Genomic DNA, 27,470 nt, shown 5'->3' with positions numbered 1-27,470 from the left:
CCAGAGACTGTCCATTCTATGAGCTCCTAGGTAGAGCAGGGTTAACTGCTGCAAGTAGCTCAGGGCTGTGGGCAGTCAGACTCTGAATTTCAGTCTCTAAGGATGGAGGCTCCACACCGTCTCTAAGTAGTCTGTTCAGTGTTTGATCATCCTCACAGTGAAAAAGTTTAAATATAGTAATTGTGTCAGTGAGCACCACTGAGAAGAGTCTGGCTTCCTCTTCTTTATTCCTACACCTTCATCGAGTATTTATATGTATTGGTAAAACCTCCCCAGAGCCTTCTCTTCTCCAGGCCAAACACTGGCAGCTCTCTGCCTCACCTGATGTGATGGATGCTCTGATCCCTTAATAATCTACATGGCCCTTCTTCTACTACATGCATATGTCTCTTGTACTGATGAGATGAGAACTGTACTCAGAACCCTAGATGGGTCTCACAAGGACAGAGACAATGGATTACTACCCTTGACCTGCTGGTGACATTCCTCTTAATGCAAACCAGGATGCAGTTGGCCTTTGCTGCAAGGGAACAAGTATGCACTAGGTTTACACTAGTTATAATTTGTAATTATATTGAGTAGTAACATAGAACTGAACTTGAACTTTTAAAATTACTGAACTATTTGAGATCTTAGTTGCTGAAATGTGTAGCTTGTGGGACAACTGTTTAGTAAAAGGTTGTAGAATCAATTAATGTCTAATCCTGATGCTTCTATTAACTGGATTAACCTAGTTTCTGATTAGAGAATAAAAAAGGATAAATCTCAGTTGATTTCTGGAAGGGGAAGAAACTCACAGGAAGTGAAACAAAGGGTAAACTTTGAGAAGTGTCAAAGGAGAAAACAAGACTGTAGAACATGTAGTCCACAGAGGCAGCCTTAATACACTGTAGCCGATAAGGTTCCTACCCTACTAAGGGCTACTATGTAGGACTAGCATGCTTTCTATTCTGCAGTGCCAAGCCTGGTGCCAATGTGCCCTCCTCCAGTGTGCTTAGTGCAAATGGGACATCACAATATTTTGCTGAAAGTTTTAAAATTCCAGTGAAGATAAATATCTGATACCATCAAAGTAGAAGCTTCCCTCCACCCCTGCCTTGTATTTCTCTAGCCAGGTAATGAGACAACTGAGTTAAAAAACAAATTCATTCTGTTCTACCTGTTTAGTCTTGAAGAAACGCTCCAGTTCCACCAGCCAATATGTTCATATTTAGGAAATTTTATGACTGCCGTGTATTTAGATTCTTTTTAAAAACAACACCCACTAGAATGCTTCTCAGGATGTGCTTTTCTTCTGCTGTTTACTTACAACTGTTTACTAGAGTTCTTTAGAATTGATAAAAATGAAGACTATCACTACTCTTATCTGTTCCATAGGACAAATAGGCAACAAGAAATAACCTTATGCTAGATGATGACAAACAATGAAGAGGAGACATATGTTTGCTCTGTTCCCAAAGCATAAACAGAACACAGAGTTTCCCTGACTAATAAATTTATTTTCATTTTAATTAAAACAGAACATTTAGTTGCATTTCCTCTGTTCTCCCAAAGAATTAAATAGATAAATGGCTGGTAGGGGAAAAAAATGACATTTTCTTTAGTGCCCCAATTCTTCACATAATCGATTGCTATCCATCTGTTCACTAACGTTGTAGGAAAGACACATCATATAAAGCTTTATTCCCATAAAAAGGCTTGTTAAAGTACTTTGCTTTTGATCCTGCATCTTCCAAAATGAAAGAAGTTTTTCACAAAGCAGAATGTAATTTCTCTTTTGGTATAACATGAAAAAACTATTGTTATTGGTTTACTCTTCTGATTCTTTCTACCATTAAATCAAACATACTGAAGAATGGTTCCATCTGAGAAAATGATTGCAATGGCAACTCCATAGATTCTAACCAAGAAGGAACAATTAAATAAGAGACTAATGTGCAAGACAAAACAAAAGGCTCCACTCTCTCTGTAGTAAGCCTAATGACTGAGGCTTACTACATATGCACTGAGGGTGCATGACTGAGGCTTACTACATATGCACGTAGTCCAGGAGGGTACTCGTTTTGCTTTAAGGTATTCAAGAAATGGTTTATCAGCTACTTTCCTTGGTAGCTAATGCTCCTTTATTTGGTAAACTTCAATTACTGGCTTGCAATCATTTTTAAGAAAATCTGTTCAATCTACTGATAAAATGTACCATTCTTCCAATCTCTCATTCTTTCAACCTTGTTAGAGATATATGGGTAAACTGGGGAATTATAAAATAGGGCAGGCTGCATCTGGCAGTCTTGAGTGGAGTAACTGCCATCACTGGACAAATACTCCTCGCTATCTATTAAACAAGCAGAGGAATTCCCTAGGGAATGGCAAACCATGTCCAGGAAAAGTAACAAGGAACTTTCCCGGAATTACAAGGCTGTTCATCTTTGCCTGAAGCCCTATCAAATTTATAAAGCAAATCCTCCTAGAAAAGGTTTCTAGGCTCGTGAACAGCAATTAGCTGACTTGGGATAGCAAGTATGGATTTACCAAGAGAAAATCCTGTCTGACCAACCTGTCTTCTATGCTGAAATGACCAGTTGTTAACCAACAGAGCAGGCAAGGCTGTATTATCCTTATGGCCAAATTAACAAGTTAATGTTAGATGGACTATAAGGTACTGGAAATCTGACTGGGTTGTAAGACTCTGGGAACCACATTTCTCAAGAGCTGATATTGGTCCAGATACTATTCAGCATCTTCATTGACAACATTAACAATGGGACAGTATGAAAGTTAACAGATGATACCACATTGCAGGGAGTGTTTAATGCACTGTAGGGATTGGATGACATTCAGAGGAACTCCAACAAGCTGAGGAGACTGAGGTAGTTTGGATGCTGGAAGATCTGTTATACACAGAGAGCCTGCATGTGTGCAGTCTGTTTTGCTTGGGTCTAATAACAGTCTGCCAGTACCAGAAAAGGAGCAATAGAAGCAATGGAGCCCAACTTTCTTGAGAGTTGCACAGCAATGGGATGGTACAGTAGCCACAAGTGGTAATAGAGGAGACTCTCATTATATGTAAGGAGGCAGCGTTTTACAAGGTTAAGCACTGGAATGGATTGCTCAAGAAGATTTGAAGATTTTCAAAACTCAACAGGACAAGATCTTAAGCAATCTGATTTAATTTTTGAAGTAAGTCATGTCCTGAGGAGGGCTTTCAATATGTTAATATGGAAAACTAAGCTATATATCTTAAAAACATCAGTCTTTTCTGTTTCGTTTCCTCTATTCTCCAAATTAGGCACCTGCAATACTTCTGTACTCAAGAGTCACACAAAGAAGTCAATGTCTTACTTCTCGTGTGGTAAGAAATTCTTTTCTCAATTGGCTGTACTGAAGTCAAGTCAAATTCTTGGCTTTATAGAGTCATCAATAAGTAAAGGAAATAAAATAGCAGAAACTTGCTTTTATCACTAAAAGGGCCTGACATAGCTGAGAACAGATACATTTGATAAGAAAAGTACTGGTTTTACAATATTATTTTTTGGTGTAGCAGAAAAACGTGATGTAAACCCATAGCAATATTTAAAATTTTGATAGCATTATGTTTAATAAGAAATAATTATAACTGCTAAGAATTAACCTGATAATTTTTAAAGAGTCTTTAAAACAGAAAAAAATAAGAGCAAGTTTTTAAATGCCAAAAGTTTATTTAGGATTTCCTTTCAGTCCTTTATAATATAGAGCTATAGATTACTGATCCTTTCTCATTCTTCTAAATGCTTCAATAAAAGTGGAAGCTTATTGCTATAAATTAAAACTCAATGTATACTATACATGTATTTATACATCAAACATTTCAGTTCTTGTGTTTTAAGACTTGTATTAGGTGGACTGTTTTATGTTCAGATGATTCAACTGAATACTAGTTAATATTAATTTTATTTGCTATTCATTTGATTTTGACCTTACTTGCATGCTATGTTGTACTACATCTAAAAAAAAACTGTTATCAGTGGCATTTAATGGAATCAGTACATCATCATAACCTAAATGAACAGGCAATAATTGTTCTCCAGCACTGTCCTGTTCTGTCCCAATGCAATGTCAGTATTAATACATAGACATTATTATTTTCCTGCATAGACATTATTAAATTTAGAGGTTTATTTACATGGACAAGACCTAAGTTCTTTACTATGCCTTTTAATTAATAATGTATTTTCTAATTTCATTGCATGTACTATAGTGCTTTTTAACTGTAAAATGTTCATAAATATCACTACATCTGGAAGATAAACATCTGTTTAGCTATTGTTACAGTTATTAACATGCTTTTGTTACTTTTATGGAAATTTAAGTCCAAAGAGCCTTGTTTAGAATATGCATTTTCAAACATAGTTAGGGGATAACTCAGACGTTTTATCACAGAATCATAGAATCACTAGGCTGGAAAAGACCCACTGGATCATCAAGTCCAAACATTCCTATCAATCACTAAACCATGCCCCTCAGCACCTCATCCACCCGTCTCTTAAACACCTCCAGGGAAAGTAACTCAACCACCTCCATAGGCAGCCTGTTCCAGTTCCCAATGACCCTTTCTGTGAAATTTTTTTTCTGATGTCAAGCCTGAACCTCCCCTGGTGGAGCTTGAGCCCATTCCCTCTTGTCCTGTCCCCTGTCACCTGGGAGAAGAGGTCAGCTCCCTTCTCTCTACAACCTCCTTTCAGGTAGTTGTAGAGAGCAATAAGGTCTCCCCTCAGGGTCTACTTCTCCAGGCTAAACAACCCCAGCTCTCTCAGACGCTCCTTGTAAGACTTTTTCTCCAGTCTCTTCACCAGCTTCATCGCTTTTCTCTGGACTCGCTCCAGAGCCTCAACATCCTTCTTGTAGGGAGGGGCCCAGGACTGAACACAATGTTCGAGGTGCGGTCTCACCAGTGCCGAGTACAGAGGGAGAATAACCTCCCTGGACCTGCTGGTCATGCTGTTTCTGATACAAGCCAAGATGCCATTGGCCTTCTTGGCCACCTGGGCACACTGCTGGCTCATGTTCAGTTGGCCATCAACCAACATCCCCAGGTCCCTCTCCTCTGGGCAGCTTTCTAGCTAGGAAACAGCAGAAACAGCAGAAAGATTTCTCTGAAATCCTCATACTGCTAAGAAGAAGGAAGAAGGATCTAGAAAGAGAAACACTGCTTGAGTGCAGCTGCCTTCTTCGCTTGTCCAAACTCTTTCCCAAGCCTAGAGCAGGAAGCCAGAGGATGTGCTAGGTATAGTACCTGGCTGCATTGGGGTGATCCAAGGCCACTGCAAGCCTGAGTGTAGCAGGTTATCCAGGAATCAGACAAACTGCTAGCACAGCATGTGTTACACCAGCTACCACAGACTAACCCAGGAGCAGATATACACAAGCAAAAGAAGCTTGAAGACCTATAAAGCATGTCAGGAACCTATACTTGCAACTTACATATCTGATAGAGAGAATTTCTCTACTTTTTTTCCCCTATCTCTCTTTTTTTTTGTGTGAATAGTCACACCTCTACCCGCTGTGCATAGGGTTTTCTCCAAGATTCATTTGTTACTGTTCACAAAAACGCTAAGAAACCCTCACTACTCAGTGAGCCTAGCAATGCAGCAGGACTAGGAAACATTCAGCCTTTGGCATCTCTGAAGCCTGAGCAAGCACTGGGGACTGTTCTGAGGGGGAGCAAAACAAAAGGCAAAGCCCTCTGGCTTTCAGATCAGCAAAGGCCAGGTTCAGAACTGACAAATACCTTAGCTTTAAACTGCTGGTAATACTCATAAACATTGACACAAATGGATGAATTTCAAAGTCCTGCAAGAGTTTACAGTCAACTTACAGCCTTAGTAGAGGTTTGACAAGAGGTAGGAGAGAGAATTAGAACAATTTGCAAAAAAAAAAAGTCTCATTTCTTTCACTACACTCTTCCCTAAAAGAAACAGAGTGATATACGATGCAATAAATCTGTAGATAAAACAAACCACTAGTGCCTGGTACAGATAAAATATTTTTTTATGTTATTAAAGTTACCATCATTTAAGCACTTACAGCATCCTAAATGCAACTAAAGCATAATAGTAACTGCATAGTAATCACACATAGACAGAAAGATCTGCAAATGGAAAAAAAAATAAGTTAGTTTTTTAAAAATGTATTTTTTTTCCAAAAAATTCACAGTAATACCTGAAAAACTGGTTTCCTTAGTAATTTTCAAGATAAATGTTAGTTTTGTTCTCTAATTGAAAGAAAGCCAATCATCTGCATACTGCAATTGGTTCTGGTTTTGAATTTGCAATTTCCTTATTTATCTTCTATATTTAGTCCTGCATTGTTATAATGTCTTGTAAGTTACATAGCTTATCAAAACAATATACAATGTCTGTCTTCATTGATGATAGTATCTTGTAAGTTACCTAAAGCTTTCCTAGAATTTTTTTTTTTCCTAGAATAAAATATGAAAATTAAGTAAGAAATGGTGTTTCTTGATGCATAATATGCCCAAATTTAGGACTATTAAATTGATGTCTCATGTCAGTCCACTGTGATTAAAACTTGTAAAATGGACACTATTACAGAATGCCAAGGAAATATAAATAAATAAGCAGCAGTTATGACTGATTAGTGACTGAAATCTCTTTAATGCCTCAGAGATACCACCATTTTTTGTGCACATGCAAATGACATCCCATGTGGCTTTCAGGTAAACCCAGAACATTTCTTGGAAGAAATTTCTAGCTTGCCTTAAAATAGAGACAATCCCTCTATTACATGTTGCAGGCTTCAATGCATTTTAGGCACTAGTATGTCTTTTCAGCTACCATATTTTCTGTGAAGAGTAACATGTTGAACTAATGTTTTCAGTGAGAGGCTCTAGAGACAGAATGATCAAATGTTCTTAATTGACAATGTTTAAATGAAAAAAAAAATATCCTGGAATAATTACAAAGATTATACTCCTGGCTTGCCTGATAAGTTGGATATAACTGCCAATACAGAAGTTGAAAAAAAAATAAGTTGAGATGGTGTCAAAGACATGGTTTCTCATGGTATCAGTGTATCTTTGGTATCTGCTGATTTTCATTGCTTAATATCAATGTACCAAATCAATATAAAATTGTCTAAAGGAGTACATGGTCATGATTTTCATCACTTTCTAAATTTTTTATTTTGTTTTGGAAAGAAAACAAGCTTCTTTACATTCCACTGATTTCTATGCCATCATGCACCAGAAAACAGACACAAACTTTTATGGGACTGGTGCTTTATGTAGTTTTAGCATTTGTGACCATAATACTAAATTAGTTCCTTGATTCTGTGCAGATTCGCATGTATTATCTAATACTTCTACAGTGAGCAGCTCCTATGATTACAGTGTGTCTCCATGTGTTTGTGGGATCTTTAAAATGTTACTGCTGATCTGCTTGCAATAGTATACTTCCAGGATGTATATACCAAGTTGGATTTTACAAATGTTATCACATCAAGTTTCAGAAGTCTACCAGTATTTCTTAAGTGATTAGAATACCATTCCCATGCTTAGTAGGTTTTGTTGGAGTATGTGTATTCCCTGCAATGCTAAAATAAAAAATTAATACACTCTCCAGCAGCAATCTGGAGATATTTAGCAGTAAACACTAGAGATATGCTAAAATAATATCTGCTAACTGCTTTATAAACTCAGGATCAAGTCCTGTGAGGTATTACACTGAAGAGCTCCACGGCACATTCAGTCCTCTGTTAACTTCACCAGAGTTACAGTAAGCAAAAGTTCACCAACTTCACAACCAACATTTAAATCTGCTTTGAACTCTGTCAACATGATTAATTACATAAAGAACTCACTAGTGGGACTTTTTAAAAATACAGAGATAAATGGAATGAGAATTGGGAATTAAATTCTGCTACTGTTAACAAATTTCACTGTTGTTTCCACACAGCATTTAGAAATCTATATTACAGGTGATGGCTATCTAGCAGTAGGATAACTACAGAAAGATCACAATTTGCTAGCAGATTAAAGATAAGACAAAACAACACTTACATCTTCAGCATACAACTAGGATGCAAAATACTCCTATTGTGGAGATTTATTTTCTGTCTGTGAAAAATATTACCATGTTCTGCATGTTCTAGGAGTAAACAGCCATCAGTCAGCATAGATCTGCAATTATATATGTATATATCTGATGGTCTAATCAGGAAAAAGACACTTGGGAACCACACAACACTAAAATGAAGAAATTTAAGTACATTCACATTTGCTAACATAAAAAAAAAGTTCTCTGTATGTCTGGTAAAGGATTTTATGCAATATAAAATATTTAGGGTTTTTTCCATCCTAAAATTTAAGCTCAAACTGCTTGTTTGAGCCATGTACTACCTTCTCTGGTTTTCTTTCACGTAACCAGGGAAAATATTTCCAGAATTCTCCCTCCAAAATTTCTCTGTCATTCAAGTCTCTCATGCTATGTGATTGTCCGTAATATACAAAAATGTGCCTGTTGGGGAGATGACAGAAGTAGACTTCTCAGGATTTGCTGGTTTTTTATTTCTGTCTTGACTTTATTGTTGAAATAGAGATCCTGTGATATATTTGTATTTTATTGCCTTGAAAAAATACCCCATTCACTTCCCTAAATTTTCTTATAATGGATTCTTTTTGACAGAAATAGTAAAACTTTATTTTAAAGCCCTTTTGTATGCCACTGTCTCTTTCAGTATAGTAATGTACTCCATATACCCTTAACATTATAATTCAATCTGTATCTTTCAGTTTTGATGCTTTTAATAGGTGTTAAATAAAGTTAAGCTTAGAGTTTTCAGGTATTATTTTTATCCATACACCGTGTTTGTCTGTTTTCAGAGTCACTCTAAAATTAGTTCTTTTTTTTTTTCCTGTATTTTTTATTCTTCCTTGTTTTAATTTTTCCCTTTGTGCTCAGCATAGGAAATTCAAATTTCAAAACATTTACTGTTTTTTGCTGTGGACACTTCTTTTGTTTGATCGTGCATTTTTAAATCCACATAATTTCTTGCACCTCATTTGCATTGTTGGTACATATTTTACCCATTTACCCCTGCCTGAGTAAGACTACTACAACATTATCTTATTCCTTGGAGATCAAGAAAAGATTTCTTTTTGCTATAAGAGCTGTCTCAGAATAAAATTCATATTTTGAGCTTCTTATATATGCTCTTCCTTTCCAAAGGAATGAGTAGATGAAAAGTTAAAAGAAAAAAGTTCTGCCCTTTTTCCTTCTTTATTGCTGAATACCGAAATTCTTTAAAGTTGTCTGTACTGAAGAGGGGAAGAATGCGACTGACAGCTTTATTCCTCAAACACAATGGCCCTTTCTACTACCACAGTACAGCAGATTCTCTGTGGTTTGTGCAGAGCTTTCTTGAGAATTGATGGGGACCATAAAGTGAGCTACTACTTTCATAACATTGCACTTCAAATGCAAGATGTATTTCTTCAGCTTCGTGTTCTCTAATATAAACATAAACCTAAATTTACTTGTGCATTTCTAAACAAAGTAGTACATCACACACATGCTTGCAAGATAATGAGTGACAAAACAGCAAGAAAGACTGCTCTTTTTGGCATAATTTCAGGCTAATCAAAACATAAATGCTTGTGAAATTGGTTTAGGGCCACAGGTCTTTGAGAAATGTTTGGACTGTTTCCTATCAGAAAGACAGAGAAAAATTTCCATGAATTCAAAAAACATGATAGAATTTTTAAGGGAAATAACTGAGTAATGAGGGAAGAAAGATACATATTTGTTCTACAGGAAATGAAGAAAATTTGTTTAGGATGATCTAAGGACATAAAAAGATATTAAATCATTCCATATTAAACATTCTCAAAAAAAACATAGAAAAAGAAATGTCTGAGCAGCCTCCAACATTGTTTTATTGTTTGCATTGCAACTGAGCCTGAATGATCCCTCAGGCTTGACTATACGTTGCTCACTTTACACAGATAAAACAATAATAATAATAATAATAATAGTTTACATTATAACATACTATTCCTATTTAAATGGAAAAACTAATGTATGTATGTGACCTGTGACCTTTGATACCATGGCTTACCCTGTTCTTCAGATGAAAGCATGAAAATCAGATGGTTTGGGGTAGTTATTACCTCTTATCTCTGGAGTACAATACTGAAGCTCCTTGCTTGAAATAAATGCGACTTAAGTGTTACTCTAAACTCTGTGTTGAACACCCAGTTATATGTATTTTTTTTAAAATGCAAGGGAAAAAAGCTGAAAAGAAAAATAAAAAGCATCTACAAGGAGTTTCTGGAAATAAGTGTTAATTCACAACTAGTTATACAGGACAGGAGCTAAATGAAACAACTAAATGTTACAGTGATAAATAAGATGAAACAGTTGCGTTTTCATAAGTAGATCCCCTTCTCTGTGCTTCCAAAGCACTGGAGCCCAAGGCATCTTATCAATGTATATAAATACCTGAAGAGTAGGTGCAAAGAGGAGGGAATCTTTTCAGTGGTGCCCAGTGACAGGATAAGAGACAATGAGAACAAACTGAAAGACAGGAAGCTCCCTCTGAATATCAGGAAACACTTTGTTACTGTAAGGGTGACAGCACTAGGACAGTTTGCCCAGAAAGATGATGAAATCTCCATCCTTGAAATTCAAAAGCTGTCTGGATATGTTCTTGGGGAACTGGTTCCAGGTGGCCCTGCTTGAGCAGCGGGCTTGGACCAGATGACCTCCGGAGGTCCTTGCCATATTCAATCCTTCTATGATATTGTGATTCTGTTCCTTTGATCTACAATGTGTTATTTGTTTATCACAAAAAATGATCCATTTTAATCAGTCTTCATCATCTGTTAATTTAATGAATTTCAGTCATCAGCACATTAAAGACTATCCTCTTCTGGGACAGTCTCACCAGGTGTGGTGCGTTAAGTGTCTGTTTCTCCTCCTTGTTCTGATACTATCTTCCGTTTTTCCCAAAAGTGAGGCAAAAACTTTAGCATGTATTCCACTAGGTATCAGTAACCTTTACCACTCCCTGACACTCCTCAATTGTCATATTTTTCACCACATTTTTTTCATTACTCCTATGCAGTCTTTATTTTTTTTTTATTTCCTCAGTTTCCAGCAGTGCTTACACATCATTTTCCCTGTACAACACCTTCTTCTCAGGTTACTTGCACATAATAGGAAAACCTGAAATATATTCAAATTAGTGTACCAGTTCCCATACTTTAGGTGAAATACCAATACAGAATTATTTTATAGTGGATATGTGTCAACAGTTCTTGCATGCGTTAATAAGTACTGCACTATTTACTGCATAGACAAAAACCTGCTTCCTTAAAGCCTGCATTAAGTGAAGTATAAGCTTAAAAATTCAATGCTAGAGGTGAAACCCTAATTGTGAGCTTATTCTCTATATTCTCCCCTCTGCCCTACTGACCTGATATTAAGAAATTCCTGCAAAAGGAGAGAAAGAGATATGCTTTCAAAAGTTTCAGTTTTGATTCATGGTGCAGGTATTTTCCAGTCTCTTCTCCGGACTAGTAGTGCCACCATCAATCAAACTGCCAATGAAGTTCTCAGTTACCTTTTAGCCATCACATATAACCCATGATCTTTTTCATATTTTCTGTATGCAATTTTATTAATTTTAAAGATTTTAAGTATAGTTCTATGGTTACCACCATGTGACAGAACAAGGACCGTATGCAAACAATGAAGTTGAACAAGACATAGGGATTGCTTATTCACAAAAGCTCCAGTTGCAAACATTCCCTCTCATGGAGCTCTAGAAAAATTCATAGGTGTGAAACCTGAAATACAGCTACTATATTTTCTCACAGATGGTTAAAACACTTTAGTAAGTAAAAAGCCCTCATAGAAGAGAAAGTGCAGAAAAGCAAAAAGAACATAGAGATTTTAGGCACTAGAAAAGTCAACCTTTTTCCATATTTTACTGCTGCACATGTAATGATTGTAAGTGGAAAAAATGAAACACATGCGCTCAAGTTAGTAAACAAAACAATCGAAAAAATAAACAAATTATGACTAGCGCAAAGAGAATTGCATCCTCTGAGCGTGCTATGGATGTTTACTAGAACTGTATTGTCACAGTCCAGTGGGAACCCTTAGATCTCCTAATCTGACCTGCTGTAAACTACAAGTCAGTAAGTGTAGGATAAGCACATGAGACTGGACTCCTGTAAAATAGCAGAAAATGGAAGAGCCCTCAGCTCTATCAGGAGTTTAAACAGTTAATGGCAGAGGCAATAAATTAGATATGCTTGGGCAACCCATGAGGGCAGTCTGTATCCTGGGCTGAAGAACACAACTATTTATTGCTCTATCAAGGCTCTATTTATTGCTCTATCAAGGCTCCTTACACCAGATAAGATGAATTAAAATTATTTTTTGCTTTCTAGCTGTAAATCTGCTTATTAGCATGATTCTGGCTCTATAAGAAAGAGACATCGGTCAGATACATAAATAGAGGATTTTCCACGCTACTTCAAGGGTACTGGATGAACCCATTCACTGTCCCATTGAGTCCAAGCTGTCCCATTGAGTCCAAGCTGAATCAGAGAAAGTCTTGGGGAAGACAAGTACCCATGCTGAGAAAAAATGCCTTTCATTGCTTGTGGTTTTGAAACTAATCCTCGCTGAACCCAGCGAAACCCTGAACTGGCTAAAGCCCTGGAGCCTTAACATGTAATTATGGTGTTCTATTCCAATGACAGAAGTGTTTTGATGAGCACGTGGAGGCAGAATGATGGAATGTTCTTGCTTCTGCCTGGGCTTTTGAAGAATGGTTAGACTAACTCCAATATTGAGAAATTCTAAGGCTAGAAGGATAAACAGCACTACCCAACCCAACCATCTGTGCCATTCAATCTGACAAGGCTTTTCAGGAAAAAAAAAAAGGAAAAAACAGAGAAACAAAAGTTAAAAAATCCCAGCAAAACCCCAGAAGCCTCCCCTCCCCCAAACCATGAAAACACACAAAAAATTTATTAAAATATCTGTTTTGAAACATATATCTTTACATTAGTAATATGCTTTCTATTTTTCCAATTTTTATTAATTAAGCTTCCTTATCCTGACAGCTAGAAAACATATGTTAGTAAAATGATAATTTTTGACAACTGTCAATCAAGCATATTATTACAATTTAGTCACCAAGGCTGAAAAAACCCATAATTTTCAGCTGTCTTTTCTATTAATATTGTACTTACATCTAAAGATCATGCTGGAGTAAATTGAACTATTCAACTCTCATTTCAGAAGACTTACTTTTCTCATCTTAGATAATTCTTTTGCTTTCTTTTTAAAAGTACTGCATAGCTCTCTTCGCATCTTTTTGGCAATAAAACCATCTGAGCTATACAGAGTATTTTATTAGTGGCATTATTATGCATGCACAGACGTATGATCATTTTCTCTTTTCTTCTCTTTGGTCTCATTCCTGCACACTTACGGGCCAATTCATTCTTTTTATTTTTTTTCTTTTTGCCATAGTAGGGTACTGAAAATTCTTTTTGAGGCAATTTTCTGTGATGATTCCTTAGCACTTTCCTGAGGGAGTATTTTCTGAAAAAGGTCTGCCATTGTAAGTAAAAACTGGATCATAACAGTACTTAATTTTGCAGTATTAAATTTTCTTCTTTTGAATTGCTCTACTTTCATTAGAAGATAGATTACAGGATCACTACACAAGCTGTGTCTTGCCTTCCTTATAATTTAGTATATAACCAATATATATTTCACCTACATACTGTCCCGGTACTTGTTTGACCTGCAGAAAACAAATACAAGATTATGGACACAACTTAATCATTTAGACTTCTAATAAAAGTTACGAACTTGCCTTGATTCTTAGGTAGATTTTTTCTCTTTTGTCTCAGGTAATCCTGAAATGACCCCTTTAATGAAAAGATTTTACTATTTCATTTTTAAATCTGCCTACTATAAGAAAACAACTCCATATAAAACAAGGTTGCTTGAAACGCAGTATTGCTAGTAAAGCAAAAAATTTTGAGAATTTCAGTGATCTATGTCAATTCACATGTACACATGTAATAATCAGATGTTTGGCATGGTTAACAGGAAGTCTTATGGAACGATAGAATTATTTAGGTTGTAAAAGACCCTTAAGACTATTGAGTTCAACACCTAACCTAACACTGCCAAGTTCATCACTAAACCATGTCCCTAAGCACCACATCTGCAAGGCTTTTAAATACCTCCAGGGACGGTGACTCGACCATTTCCCTGGGCAGCCTTTTAAAATGCTTGATAACCCTTTTGGTGAAGAATTTTTTTGTCATGATATCTACTCTAAACCTCCCCTTGCACAACTTGAAGCCATTTGTTCTTGTCCTATCACTTAGTTACTTGAGAGAAGAGACTGACACACACCTCGCCACAACCTCCTTTCAAGTAGCTTTGAAGAGCTATTAGGTATCCTCTCAGCCTCTGTTTCTCGGAGCTAAACAACTTCATTTCCCTCAGCCACTCCTCGTAAGACTTGTGCTCCAGACCCTTCACCAGCTTTGTTGCTCTTCTTTGTACAGGCTTCAGCACCTCAATATCTTTCTTGTAGTGAAGCACCCAAATTTGAACACAGTAACTGAGGTGCATCCTCACCAGCACCAAGTACGGGGTGATCAGTTCCCTTATCCTGCTGGCCATGCTATTTCTGATACAAACCAGGATACTATCGGCCTTCTTGGCCACCTGGATGTACTGCTGGCTTATATTCAGCCAGCTGTTGACCAACGTTCCCTGGGTTCTTTCCCTCTGGGCAGCTTTCCAGCCTTTCATCCCCAAGCCTGTAGTGTTGCATGGGTTTGTTATGGCCCAAGTACAAGACTCAAATCTTAACCTTATTGAATCCCACACAGTTGTCCTCAGCCCATCGATCCAGCCTGTATATACTCCTCTGCACAGCCTTTCTTCCCTTAAGCAGATCAGCACTCCTGCTCAAGTTGGTGTCATCTGCAAACTTACTGATGGTGCGCTTGATCTCCTTGTCTAGATCATTGATAAAGATATTAAGCAGAACCAGTCTCAACAGTGAGTCCTGGAGTACACCACTAGTGACTGGCCCCTAGGTAGATTTAGCTCCATTCACCACAACTCTCTGGGCTCGGCCTCCCAGACGCGTTTCTACCCAGTGAAGAGGAAGTTTGCCCAATCTATAAGCAGCCAGTTTCTCCAAGAGGATGCTGTGGGAAATAGTGTCAAAGGCTTTGTTAAAGTGTATGTAGACAATATCCACAAGCTTTCCCTCATGCCCGAAGTGACTCATTTTGTTATAGAAGAAGATCAGGTTAGTCTTCCAGCTCGGAGGGCTGGGTACCTGGAGGACAACTGGTCTTACTACTGAAGACTTAGGCAAAGAAGGCATTACATACCTCGGCCCAAGGGCCTCTGTCAGCCAGTCTTTTAAACTGGACAAAGTCTGCCCTCCAGAAGTCCAAGGTGACAGTTCTGCTGACTTCCCTCCTTACTTCACTTCGTGATCACTATGCCCAAGATGTCCTACAAACATCACATCACCAACAAGGCCTTCTCTGTTCATGAAAAGCAGGTCCAGGGCATCTTCAAAGACGGCTCACACACTAGTTGTGTCAGAAAGTCTTCTTTCACACACTCCAGGAAACTCCTAGACTGTTTCCTCTCCACTCTATTGTATTTCCAGTAGATATCTGGTAGTGTGAAGCTGTGAGGACAAGAGCTAACAATCATGAGGCTTCTTCCAGCTGCTTATAGAATATTTCATCTGCTTCTTCATCCTGGTTGAGAGGTCTGTAACAGACTCACACTATGATACCTGTCTTGTTTATGAATATATATATATATAATTCTATACATTTATGGTGTCACACTAATGACATACAACATTTTCTGAATCATAGCATGACACATAAATGATTTCCTGGGATTTGCACCAGACTATACTGATCCTAAAACTTTATCCCTTTCTACACTCTCCTGTCTTTTCCTTTTATGTATTCAGTTTTGCTCAAAAAAATAGTACTAGCAGTTCAACAACTTTCAAAACACCTTTTATTTCAGCTGGTGTTACTTCATGTCCTACTTTGTTACAGATGAAACTTTTCAGTCATTTGAGAAAGAGGAGACCTGTGCTTCTTTTCATATGTTTCTGCCTAAAGCAAGGAGCAAGGGTAATAGTCCACAGCTGACTACTCAATCTACATAAAAATTATGTAACCAGAGCAGAGTGTGGGTTTCCCTTAGTTTGTCCAGTGTTAGTGTAGTAAGGCAAAAATTAATCCTGGCCTTAAGGCAGGGAACCATCTGCCAGTACAGAGATGAAATAAGTATTTCTAAGTGGGAGTCAGTTCCTCTTCTGTTGAAGAAGATGGCTATAAAAATATCCTAGTCCAATATATTTCTGTTCCAAGAATACATGGAAGAATTTTTTTAAAAGCCATCATATGAAGTTGAGAGCACGGTGTTATACAAACATAAGTAGGTAAGCAAACAGTGCAATTAGCATATACAGTTAGAATAAATTTTATGAATGGCACATCTGTTTTCAAAATGTGTTAACACCCTGGAGGTAGAGATTACAAAATTGAAATCTCTATACATATAAATGCTATATTTAGGTAAAACAGATTTCGATCCAGAATTTACTTTATAGAATCTTTCTTCTATAGGCTTGTGAAATTATGTACAAGATGCGAGAAGAGATGTAAGATGTTGAAATGAAATTTACTGAATTCAAGAGACTGTCCCCCATGCTAACAATAGAAAGCAAAATATTTTTAGTATGATGAGTCCTGTCATTTTTTACAGTAGAATTCAATTCAGTCATCAGTCAATTAAATGACATTTAAGTGTAATATGCAGTAATTTTAAAATTATCATTAAGTTCCACATAAAAAAGATTGTACATAACAATTTTTAAAGAAATTAAATATAAAAATATGTATCGTAGCTACAAAAGCACTACAAAAATTGGATATATCTGACTGAACTGTCAGTTCCCTGTTCAACTCCTATAGGCCAATGTCTGCCTGCAAAACATAAGCAGCCAGATCCAAACAGTAATATATGGTGGACATCTCAAGAAAACTGCTACCTTCCATATTCCTAAGTACAAGCTCAGCCTTTAGAGAAATTCAAACTTTTAAAACAAGGACATAGGTACTTGGATTTTAGCCACAGTTTTATTTTATTCCAGCGCTTCTTAAGACACAGTAGTCCCTTGCTATATTTTTTTTTCTTGATACTCTCTCACATTTTAGTTTTATATTTCTTAACTTCTTGATTTTCTGTGTCTTGCAGGAATAAATACTTTAAGGCCCATTTGGCTCTATTCAGGTTATTCCGTACAGTGAGATTTACACCATCAGTTGGGAGAATGGTGTGGGTTTCTAATGCTAACTGTTGAGTGGCTTATGAGATTTCTTTTAGTAGATTCAGTTTTGATTTTTATGATCAGAAATGTCTTTACCTTTCACAACTCTTCTGTGCCAGCATTTTATAAAGGCTGCAGAATGCTGAATGCAGTTCACTCACTGTTTTTGTCGGGAAGTTCCACACACACCAGGAACTTCCTGACTGTTTCCTCTTTGCTGCATTATACTTCCAGCAGACATCTGGTAAGTTGAAGTTTCCCACAAGAACAAGGGCTAGTGATGGTGAAACTTCCCCCAGTTGCTTGCAGAACATCTCATCAACCTCTTCTTCCTGGCTGGGTGGTCTATAGCAGACTCCCACTGTAATACCTGCCTTATTGGGCGCTCTGCTGATTTTTACCCATAGACACTCAACCCAATCATCACTATCACTAAGCTTAAGGCTATCAAAACACTCTCTAATGTAGAGGGCTACCCCATTGCCTCTCCTTCCTCACCTGTCCCACCTGAAGAATTTATAGCCAACCATGGCAGTGCTTTAGTTATGCAAGTCATCCCACCACATTTCTGTCATGGCAATTAGTTTTCCTGCCATACAATAACTTCTAGGTCCGGTTATTTGTTGCCCATGCTGCATGCATTGGTATAGATGCACTTAAGTTGGGCTATTGATCCTGCTACCTTCCTGAATAGTCTTAATTCCTAAGTGACTACTCTAACTGTTTTCTAACCCATCTTTACATATTTGTTGCCATTTGAAGGTCTATCCCCCACTTCCTCTGAGATGGCAAACTAAAGGGCTTTGCAAGCACACAATTCCCCAGATATTGGAGTGCCATTCCCAAGCTCTTTTCTATCAAGCCTTGTTTTGTCCTCCTCCCCCTTCACATCTAGTTCAAAGCTCTATTAATGAGCTCTGTTAGCTTCTTGGTAAGTATCCTTTTGCCCCTTGGGGACAAGCTTACCCTATCCTTAGACAGCAAGTCTGTTTTTTTGCAGGCCAACCCATGGTCAAAGAACCCAAAGTTTTGCTCCTTACACCTGATTAAGAGCCAGGTATTTATTTCCTGGCTCTTTGTACTCCTTCCCTTATCATTTTCTGTAGTAGGAATGACAGAGGAGAACACTACTTGTGCACCTGATCCCTTCACCTTTCGGTCCAAGGACCTGAAGTCCCTTTTAATTGTCCTCAGATTTCTTGCTGGGTTTTCATTACTGCCTACTTGGAAAATCAAGTGGATAATAATCCATGGACCTGGCAAGAGTTGGAAGTTTTCTTTCCACATCTCTAACCAAGGTCCCAGGTAGGCAGCAGACCTCCCTATGTAATGTGTCCGATCTGCATATCAGGCTTTCTGTTCCTTTCAAAAGGGAGTCCCCTATGACAATGACCTGTCTTTTCTTCTTAACAGAAGCCTTTTTGATGCATGGCTTAGGGTGTTTTAACCTAGGGAACATTTCTAGGTTGTGAGACCCATCATCCTCATTGAGATTTGGTTCCACTTGCAGGGCTTAATATCTATTGTGCAAGGGAACCTGGGAGGCTGAGGTTGACAAAAGGGAGACACATCTACTGTGCCGGGCAGGAACCTGCTGCCATTCCGCTCCATCTCCTAAATTTCTCTCATCACCTGAATGGAGAGAGGATGGGGAGTCCCCTGTGACATGAGGCATGCTTGCCTGTTGGGTCTGAGACAGAAAGCGTAAGATAATGTTCCAGCGGTCAATCTCCCTCTCACACTCTCTGATGGTCCTCAGCCTGCTCATCTCCTCCCTGAGCCCTGTCACCCAAGCACAGTGAGTTTACTCCTTCTCTTCCTCTCCCAAATTCCTGTAAAGTCACTCTTCTGCTATCTTGGAAATGCAGAAATGGGGGGAAAGTGTGATACATCATCTCAAAGCAAAAGCTGCTGCTAATATAACATCAGTAAACACAGAGTAGTTTGGAAAAAGACTTGAGTGTGCTAGTTTTAATATACAGCTCTGGACTGATTTGAATTGTGTTCTATGTCAAAAAACTGCTAAACAATAGAGCACGGGATCTTCATTTTTGATCAGTTAGTTATTAACATGATAAAGGAAGTGGTTTGTTTGAAAAGAATTTTGATAGCACACAACAACTGCTATTGCCACTTTCTCTTATGAAGAAAGATTTTTTTAATTTCTAACAGCTCAGCAGATATTTTCTTGGAAAAAATCAAAAGCAAAGCATGGCCAAAGTAAATATGATTTAAAAAAAAAAAATCCAAACAGGAAAATTACCATCTTTTATGCATTTGTTTAATCAAAAACCAATGCATTATCTAATGCTCATACTACAGAAACTGTAAAGTCTGTGTAAATATTGCACTAAACAGCACTAGAACAAAACTAAAGCAAACAATACAGCCTACAACATCAATTATCCAGGGGTCTAGAGGGACACACAAAAACTTCAGATAATTGGAGAAGCCAGCTGGCAGGCCTTTAAGTCCCTTGATCCCAAACACAGAGTTCACACTTGCTAACAGCTTTTTCTTTCACTAGGTTGCCAAGGCTCAGGAAAAGGGGTTGCATTCAGCTCCAGAGTGCCTGCCTTGAATGGAGGATCAAATTCAGATGTAATGAGTTGAGCACATAAACTTCTCTACGCTCACCTCTGACTAGTCCAGTCTTATGCTCTGGAATAAACCATGAAGAACGGATCTGCTTCCTACAGCTTGTTGACATGCTGAAGATTAGGAATTAGGATAGGTCAGCAAATAAAAGAGTTTAGGAAAGGAGGAGGATGCCAAGGATTTACAGCCAAAATTATAGTGTTATGTAAGTTGGTGTCAGTTCTGACAAACTCCAGCAGAATTGAGATTCCATTCCTGGGTAACATGGCCAAAACTGATTAACTACAATTAGATATTTACACAAATATCTCAATTTGCAAAGGTGCCAAATACCCACTAACATTGAACACATCTGTCTTGATGTGTACATCATCCCTAGTTCCATGAGGTACCATCTTTACAGTCTTCTGTGTACCTGCATTTGAACAAGACTCCTACAGCCTATGAAGCTTTTTCTGTTCTGTTTGGTACAGAGGGAGCCAGAAGAGAGAGGAGCATGGGAGGGTCAAGCAGTTGCCCAAAGGTCAAAAAGAAAATCTAAGAAAAGCTTGTTGTATCCATCCTTTGGCTGGTTCACTAACTGTCAGCTGTCCAGCTTTTTCAGCAGAGTCTGCTCAGAACCTCCCAAGACAGATGGCTGCAGAAATGTTGGTTTAGACTTTAACATTTTCTATAAAAGATAAGCAACCCCCTAAGTACTAACTTTCTGTTATTTTGGGTAGATGTCCTCTGTGTTTCAAAAGTGCCAGTCTCCTGCTAAAGAACAGAATTCTGCAGGCAAATGTTTATTCCCTCCAGGAGGAAAAACGGGGCTTTAGTGTTCCTCAGGTACAATTCATAGAATCAATTTCACATTAAGCTGTCTTGCTCTCTCTCACTGATAACATTTGATTTTTAGCTGAGTAAATCCCCTCCCCCAAAATCTAACACAACATGATTAATAGCCACGCAGGTTATTCATGTCACTAAATGAGGAAGTGGCTTCTAATCCTTTTGAATTTATTGTATAAAAATACTAAGTTGCTCTATGAATATTCAGTAAATGAAATATCACTGCACACTGATCTATATGACTCGGTGATGTATAATGTCGAGCAAAAAACTTTTCACCTTCACATGATAAAGATGAAACCCCTATGCTTTGATATACTTACAGAATAGCCAAAGATAAAGTCTGCATATGACAGCTGGGATTAAGGATTCAGAGAAGGCTGCTGAACTCTGTTTGGAATATATGAGCTCATAATATTGAGCTCAGAGGTAGAAGTTGGAGGCTAAAAACTCTGTAGTTCCTTCCTAAATTATCTTGTCCAGTAAAATAAATGTACAGAATGTCAAACATGAGAAAATTAAGAATGAAGCTATGTCATGACACACTTAAGCGAATCTTTTATATACAATTTTATCTGTGTTCCCTTTCCACATTTTTTTTCTCAAAGCTAATGAAAATCAGAAATTATGCCTGAATAATATGATTTTTTGAAAAAGTTCAAAGAAATTAACGGAATTTCTTAAGAATCCAAGTCTTAGAAAATGCAAGAATATTCTTTTGTCATTTAGAAAAAATCTTCAACATGTTAGAAATAACCCATTAGAAGCATTGATTGTCAGGCTTGTACCTCGTTCACTTAGGCCCAACTCAGAAGTGCCACTGCCAAATAAGTTTCAGACCATAAGAAACAGCATGTGGAATCTATGATGTCTGTGCTTGCACAGAAACTTCCTTACTAGATTTAACCTGTTTCTGCTAACTTTGGGGAGAGCTTAAACTTAACCTATGTCAAATACTGAAGAATACTTAATTTTTTTTTAAGGTGAACATCGAATACGTTTTGAGATGCAAACTATCTGAATCAGATTAGAAGCAACAATCTTTTTCTTCCTACATGAGCAGGTCACTGTCAGTGTTAAGTGAATTAAATGTATAATTTATTAAGTGATTTCTTTGAACACTGAAATCTGTCAGAATTTAGACAGGTTCAGTTTGCCATCATCATTTTGGAAGGAGATTACAGAGATTAATTTTAATTATTTTCTTCCACTTTCTGTTCAACACTGTGTACAGGACCATTTTTACAGCCATTGTTCAACTGCTCTTTTATACGGGAGACTGACATGTATTTTATTCCCAGAACCTGAAATCCATTTTTAGCAACTCTTACCTTGAAAGTGCTCAAGGAAAAAGTGCCCCAAACATTTTTTTGGCAATATGTATTGATTTCCTCATTGATAAGTGGCTACATGTTGAAGACTGGGGTTCAGAATTCATTCTGAACTCTTGCTCTGTCTGATTCTTTAAAGCAAATAATAGTCAGAGGGTAACTGCAAAGGAACAACTCTTGCAAGCAACAGGTTTCACACTAAGCTCTGCTGAGACTGACAGCACAGTGCACAGAGCTGCAAATTGTTTTGATGTAAAGAAGTCTTCCAAGAGACAAATACTGCTCTCACCACTGGCAGGAAAATTAAGACAAATGTTTATTACTAGTTTTAAATCCTCAGAGTTTACCTTAGTCTTACAGTCAGGTAGGTAGACCTTTGCTGATGCTTGCCCTCAGGAAAGCATCTGATTTTCTAGAGAGGAATCCCTGCAGAGTCAGCATGCAGGGGTCTGCAGTGGGCAAAAGGAAAAGAAAGAAGGGAAACCTAGTAATTCCATACACTCTGGTCTCTCTTTGGGGAGGCACCCAGGAGGGCTGACATTGCCTTCCCTTGCTGAAATACCAGTCTTTCTCCTGTTGGCCTTTTGCCACCTTATCTGTTAGAAAGCAAAACGATGAGCTCTGATCACTGATCTGTTTTCTGATGTCTAAAAGAAGGCAACCAATTTTTGATGTTTAATACAGACGGTGAAAACAGGCACCTGGTTTGAAGGTGCCTTAAGTTTTCTTAGTGCAAGCTCTGGCTTGAAAGGATATACACACACCAACACATCATTCTTCCTGAAGAACAGAGGATTACATTCACATATCAAAATAAAACTATTCTATATAAGAAAATGCATGTGAAGAGGAAACTGAAATGTAAGCTTAATATTGGGTGTAAAACTGACAAGTCCCAAAGCTTAGTTTTCCTCAGTATTTTTAAAGAAAAGGACTCAAAGGTTTAAGGAAACCCAGAGCAGTGGAAGGAGGACAAAGGGTCGAGGAAGCTGCCATCAGGTGCTGTTTCTTCCTTTTTCGGAGCTTATATACAGCCTTCTTGCATCGCCTAGCAACACTCCTAACTATGCATATTAATGGGACAGTCATCCCCACAGTCTCAGTCAAAAACTGTATGGACAATACTGCTGCTTCCAATACCTGCATACTCCTCTGAAGCTCTATAATCCCTCTCAAGTAAACCTCCCAACTTCAAAGATGAAGAAGTGAATCTTGAATGTGAGCAGTTCTTATTACTGAGCCCGTGTTAAGTTGCTTTGCCATTTAAGAGAGCTACATATTCTGCCCCTCTTACAAAAGACTACCTTTAATGTTTTGTTCTTCCTAATATGATAAGAACACAATCTGAAATTTCTTACCATATTGTTATCATACTCAAAAGAGTTCTACAAGAATTAATGATTGAGAGGAAATGAATTTCCTTTATTTTTTTCCCTAAATAGATGCAAAGACACCAAAACTTATAATGAATTTGGCAGCATATTTTAAGGTCAAAAAGAATAACTAGAAGTTCACATTTACCCACTGACAGTCCAAGGCAACTTTAAAAATGTGACAGATGATGTTCTTATTTGGCCTCAAAAAAGGCAGAACAAACTCCTGCAACTACCATGTAACTCTTTTCTCCTCCATCTTCATAAACACCGAGACATTATCTAGATTTTTACTGGGAGGGAGATTTTCTTTCTTTTGATGGTGGCAGAAAAATAAGAATATGGGATTTCTCTTATTGTTGCTGAAAAGGGAAATGTACAGGACTTTAAAATGGCATTCAGAAAAAAAAAAGCCAACAACCTCTACGCTTGAAGGTGAAAGCCTCTTAGTTTTGCCACAGCTTATCAATCACACACAAAGGGCAGAACAATATCACCAAGTTATATTCAGTTGGTTAACACGTAATCAAATATTTGTGTGTGTGTGGCTTTTAAGTACATAAAATAAAAAATATTCTTATGAAATGATTTTTCTTTTAGGCAAATTGCTACTATCTCCTGTTTAATTTCTCTAGAGAAGAATCATGTCCTCTGACTCCAGTGGGTCAAATTCAAACTTTTTTTTTAGTGGCTAGAATAAATAACACTTGATAACAAAGTACATGTATTAGCTCCTATCTATAAACAGCTGTACATACAAAATCTAATGCCTTCTCTTTCTCCTACAAAATGTAATGGTTTACAGAAGGCTCAATCCAATCTCACCAAGAGCCGAAGAAATGCTGCTTTTTTTTTTTTTATTTGTCTTTTTCTGATAAGCAATTTTTTGTTTTCAGACATGGATCTCTCTACCACTATTATCGCATTTATGCTGTAGATACAGGCAAATTCTCTTACAGTGTTTAATTAGAATGACACTTGTAAAGGGATGGAGTATTCAAAAGTACTATTACTTTTAAAGTTATGGCCTACTATACTCGATAATGTTTGTATCCAAACACTGTTGCTTTTAATGATGCTTCACAGTACCCTTATTTTGCATTTCTTTGTGAGAAACTGACTGCAGCAGGAATCACATCTTTGCTTCTCTCTTCTGCTCATTCATATTGTTCTCTGTGTCTTTCTTCTACCTCCTTCACCTTGTAAGTGTAGTATAGTCTTCTAAACAACTAAGCCTGTCGCAGTGTTTTTCAAATACATTTAACAATATTTCGATACTTAGTGAAACTATGGTACTCTTCTGATATTACTGATAAGAAAATGCACATGGTATTATTCATTACTATTAAAAGCTTGCTCCTGAAATTGAGTAACATGGCCAGCAGGTCGAGGGAAGTGATTCTGCCCCTCTATTCCTCTCTTGTGAGACTTCACAAAAAATTCTTCACGGGGGGGGTCGTTGGGCACTGGAGTGGGCTGCCCAGGGAGGTGGTTGATTCGCCTTCCCTGGAGGCGTTTGGGGCACGGGTGTACAAGGTGCTAAGGGGCATCGTTTAGTGTTTGACAGGAATGGTTGAATGAATGGAATGGTTGGACTCGATGATCCGGTGAGTCTCTTCCAACCTGGTTATTCTATGATTCTATGATTCATCTGGAGTACTGCGTCCAATTCTGGAGTCCTCAACGTAAGAAGGATATGGAGCTGTTGTAATGGGTCCAGAGGAGGGCTACAAAGATGATCAGAGGGCTGAAGCCCCTTCCACACAAGGACAGGCTGAGAGAGTTGGGCTCGTTCAGCCTGGAGAAGAGAAGGCTCTAAGGAGATCATATAGCAACCTTGTACCTGAAAGGGGCCTACAAGAAAGCTGGAGAGGGACTATTCATTATCGCCTGTGGTGATAGGACAAGGGGGGATGGATATAAGCTGGAGAAGGGCAGATTTAGACTAGACATTAGGAAGAATTTCTTCACCATGAGAGCGGTGAGACACTGGAACAGGTTGCCAAGGGAAGTTGAGGATGCCCCCTCCCTGGCAGTGTTCAAGGCCAGGTTGGATGTGGCCTTGGATAACCTGATCTAGTGGGATGTCCCTGCCAATGTAAGGGGGTTGGAACTAGATGATCTTTATGGTCCTTTCCAGCCCTAACTATTCTATGACTCTGTGATTCTAACATTTCAGGTATTTTCCAGTTTGAAAAAAGTATGCTGATCCACAATAGACTTTAGATGATAACAGTCTACTTCCAAGGTGAATAGGAATATCAAATTGAAAATTAATCCAGTTTAATTAAGTAAATCATGCCTGCTGACTTTGCACTCCACTCCAGAGCAGACCACAGTTTTGTTATTTAATTTGACTGACAGCAGGATACTTATGTATCCTGAATAATACTACTTCAGTAAGATTGTCCTCAGCATGACACACCATGCTCTGATACCAGCTCCATCAAAGAAATTGATAAAGTACAAAATAACTCACCTACATTAACTCATTCCTTGATAATTCCAGATGTGGGGATATGGGTGCTATCACTCTATCTATTACTACATAATGAGCACAAGCCTGCCCTCTTCACTTTAGATACACGTTCCTGCATTGCCAATTATAGAAGTCAAACAGTGGTGAAGCTTCCAATCACTTGCTTGTGTTTAGTCACAAATCTAATTCAGTGCTGTTGAAACTCCTGGGAAAAAGAAACAAAAAGGAAACACCACTGCAGTTGCCACTATGACTTTCTGATTTTTAAAATATGTTGAGCCTTAACAGGAAGATTGTTACTCCCAGGCTGTCCACAGGATTACGTTCATTTTCCACTTACATAGCACTGCTGTGACAACTATTATTCTTCATCTAGAAAAGCTACCTATGTTTAGATACTTTTACTGCAATTAAACAGTGGGAAGCAAGAAACCAGCCAATGACACTCAATACAAGTCACGTGTATCAGTGGCTCCTGCATGAGTTTGAGGAAATGCCAGAAAAGAAAGCTTTCTTTTCCCAGTAATAACATTCTTGTATGTATTAGGATGGCTAAATAACACTTCAGATAATGACCATCTTATTCATAAAATTTACTGGCAATAGTCTTCTTGTGGATATTTTTCATGCCAAACACACTTGATTAAGAACATGGGGGGAAGGATTAAACAGCCTATGCTCATGTCTCAGAATTTAGCTACAGAAGTCAGTAAAACTGTGGCTCCATGTGGCGAGTTCTATTCTGAATATTTTGAGAATTTAACAGAGCCCTGCACAATCAGAACCTTTTAAAAATGGTCTGCCAGTATAATTTCCCAGATTTCATCTTACAACACATGTTGCTATTACACTGCAAAACTGAGCATCATTAACAATGTTTACACAGACAAAAAAATTTACTATTAATCTTGGCAGATATTTGTAGAAAAAAGAAATCTGAAATCTTAGAATTTTCTCAAGAAGCCCTCCAAATAGTAATTTACAACAAACTTTGTATGATGGATAAATAACAATTAGCCAACTCAATTGTCAGATAGCAGAAACTCAAAAAAATTAGCCATCAGCAATTGGAATTCAAGGAATTCTTAACAAAATTATTGTTGTCTAAATTATCTTGACAATTAAGATATAATTGACCTAACAATTAATGTAGCCTCCCATAAATGATCCCCTAAACTTCATGTGGCATGGCTGGTGGCATAGCTGTTAGATGTACATTGTCATTGAAAAAAATATATTAAATAAACACAAAGCAGTTGGCAAGTTGAATAGTAAAATTACACAGCAACTGTATCTCCATTCAATAGACCAGTTTAGCTCATTTAATCACATTTGAGTAAACACATGCAAATTTGACTATCAGTCACTGTTATATTAAAACAGTCAGAAAGAATTACAAGAAACAACAAAATTCAGACAATTACGTGTGTCTAAATCACA

The sequence above is a fragment of the Phaenicophaeus curvirostris genome, unplaced genomic scaffold (assembly GCF_032191515.1).
Source record: "Phaenicophaeus curvirostris isolate KB17595 unplaced genomic scaffold, BPBGC_Pcur_1.0 scaffold_50, whole genome shotgun sequence".
In the NCBI taxonomy this organism is placed as follows: Eukaryota; Metazoa; Chordata; class Aves; order Cuculiformes; family Cuculidae; genus Phaenicophaeus; species Phaenicophaeus curvirostris.
The sequence above is the reverse complement of the archived record's forward strand: the minus strand, read 5'-3'. Positions refer to the sequence as shown.